Below are 3,042 nucleotides of genomic sequence, written 5' to 3'. Positions count from 1 at the left end.
AAAATACGCAGATTCTTGAGAACAATGCCACCAGCTACATTGGCTCTGGATGTTCCCACTTTCAGTAGATTGTTTTATCAAAGAGTCTTATTTTAATTGAATGAACTCAAAACAGTGTTCGGGCAAAAAGGAGATCTTGATATGCCATTCGTATTAAAAAGTTTACAGTTTCCCGTGAGAATAGCTTTTGCAATGACAATTAACAAATCACAAGGACAAACATTTGAAAAAGTTGGTTTATATATCAGAGACAAAGAAATGATATTCACTCACGGCCAGTTATACACTGCATTATCACGCTGTAAGACCAAACAAGGAATCAAAATTCAATGCGATCTTGAAGAAACGTTCATTCCAAATATTGTTTTTACTGACGTTTTAAAATAAACATTGAACATAATGCATATGTAACAGTTCCCATGAAAAAAAACACTTTAAATTGTATTTCCATAGGACCAAACCTGGGGGTTGACGAGCGAAGCGAGCAGGGGGCAGACCCCCGTAGTTGTTCATATAATTCTAAGCAGGGAATCACACATTTCTGCAGGCAAAGAATATCTGCCTACTGTTCTGAGGAAACAGTACACAACTTCTCTGTTTGTTTATTAAGCTTCTCTTACATTTATAGATGGTATTCGCATTCACATTTCAATTATTTTATTTCTTTATCTCACTGGTTTTCTTTTATGCTCAAGCTTCATAATACATTGGCTCCTTTGTAGCCAGGATGTTTTTACAATTCACTTTCTGATGTGAATTGTAAAAACATTTTATTTATTCTATTAATTCTATCTGTGTATTCTATTTATTCAATTTATTCTATCTAGGCATTCTTTTGGGACAGTAAGCTGGAGTATCATAGCTCCTTCACATCTTATTTTACCTTCTTTTTTAGGGCCTGGGTGCTTGATTTCAAAACCTTATTTTTCCCTACAGGTGTCGGAAAAAATGCAAAGCTAAAAGCTTCCTCCTCTTTGTCACCCTCTTCTCTTAAATCTGTGTGTACCATCTTAGTTTCTTTATTTTTAATCCTAATTTCATATGACAGCGATCATTCCCTCTTCTAAGTTTACATAGCTGTTCTGATGAGCACTCTTTGTGGTTGTGTCTGATCACTCAACAATTTTTACAATTTTTTTTCTTTGCATTCTGTTGCTACATGTCCTTCATTTTCTGATTATCTGCAGGCTTTGAGTTGTCCTGCATAACATATGAGCCCTCTGTCTGCTCCTGTCTGTAGACTTAGAGGGAGCTGCTTGATCACACCTCTGTCCTCTATATGTCATTTTCTGTGAAATGTGTAGTATCTCGTATTAATACCATTCTTTTCTTTTCTATTATCTCTCTCAAGACTCTACACTTTCGTGCCAACCAGGTTGTTATATTTGACATTTGTACTCTTTCTGAAAACACAGCCGTTGTAAAGAGTCTCTGTGTCAAGGGGTGCATGCTTTACAATTTTACAGACTGAATTAATATTTTCTTTGTTATGGAAGGACTTTATATACTTCCCATAACAAAGTATTCAGGAAGAATTAAAAGACTTAAAGGACTGGCTTGCTTCTACTCCAAGAGCATCAAAAAGTACCTTGGTGGTGAAAGTTCTCCAATTCATCTTTGTACTGTCTTGCAACTAGAGCTGGAATACATTCTTTCACCCAGGAATGTCTCTCATTTCTTCTTCCATTTTCACCTACAACTTTCCAAGAATTTTTTCCTTCTTTCCTCAGTAGATAAATCACCAGTAGCTTTCATCAAACACCTAAATATGTGTCCAAAGGAAGTGTCAGATGAGCCAACCTACTCTCCCTTTCAACCAGAAATTGTTTCTCCCCTGCCAGGTAAGTAAAGCTGAATCAAATGACCAATCAACGTCAAAAGTTTGGGCAAGCGAAGTCAGCATTTGGTGTAAGAGATGTTCCGGTCATGAGTGTGTTCAGTTCACCCAGCTCTAAACATGGTGGACGAGGACTTGATAAGCCGTCCCATTGAACAGGTGGAAGCAGAAGAAGAATGAAACAATATGATATGATATCAGGCAAGCATAACACTTTGTCTATGTGACTTAACACAACGGTAAACCTTTTGAGTGAAAAGTTAAACATACTTCTCATTGTCTCAGTTAATCACTTCACATTAATTATGATGAAAGCTATGCTCGCTGCCAGAAAATAGAACTGTTTAGCAGTAGAATGCTTCTTGCCTCAGCCATAGACACCCGTAGCCCCACCTTTTGATGCTGATTGGTCATTTGATTACATTCAGTTTTGGAAGAATTCATTGAATCGAAATACAATACAGCAAAAAATATCACATTTGCTTTGCTTTTAGTCAAGACATACAATCTACGGACCTAAATTAAATGGAATATGCTTTAGTTATTGCATTTAAAACTGACACGAGGATTACAAGCCAAAGAGAAAAACAATTGATCATTTGTCTGATATGCTTTTAATTATAATACAATAAAAGTATGCCAAAATGAACTGCACCACATGCATGCACATTGCATTACAAAGTAGTTCACACGTTGGAATGTATTTCATTTTACCCTGAATAATCTTCCAAAAGGAGTTGGCTTTTCATTTCACATTTATAATCCTATAAATCACAGTACTGATAGATCAACTGGTATATCACCTTTAAATTTGGAAAGATAATTAACACCAGCCATGGCTTTTGGTACACAGCAGTTTCTTCATTTTCTACTCAATGTTAATTCTCTTGGTTGTTTCTTTTCATTAACTAGTAGCCTATAAAGTGAATCACAAATAATGAGGTAGCAAACATGTAACCTGAATAAACTTGTGCACATAATAAGGTTGCACTTCTTATCCAATATTTCGAGGATCAATTCAGGTTTATAAACGCAGTGCATTTTAAAATGCATTGGGAGGAATGGAGCAGCTGTTCTCGGTCAATTCAGCTTTCACGTCGGTCTTTCCTAAGCATTCTGCATTTGAGAAGTTTAAGATCTAAATTTTTTTTTCCCTCTCATCCACTGCGAGATGGGATGTACACTTATTTCTGCTTATTGTAAGA

This window comes from Polypterus senegalus, chromosome 17, assembly GCF_016835505.1.
Source record: "Polypterus senegalus isolate Bchr_013 chromosome 17, ASM1683550v1, whole genome shotgun sequence".
In the NCBI taxonomy this organism is placed as follows: domain Eukaryota; kingdom Metazoa; phylum Chordata; class Cladistia; order Polypteriformes; family Polypteridae; genus Polypterus; species Polypterus senegalus.
The sequence above is the reverse complement of the archived record's forward strand: the minus strand, read 5'-3'. Positions refer to the sequence as shown.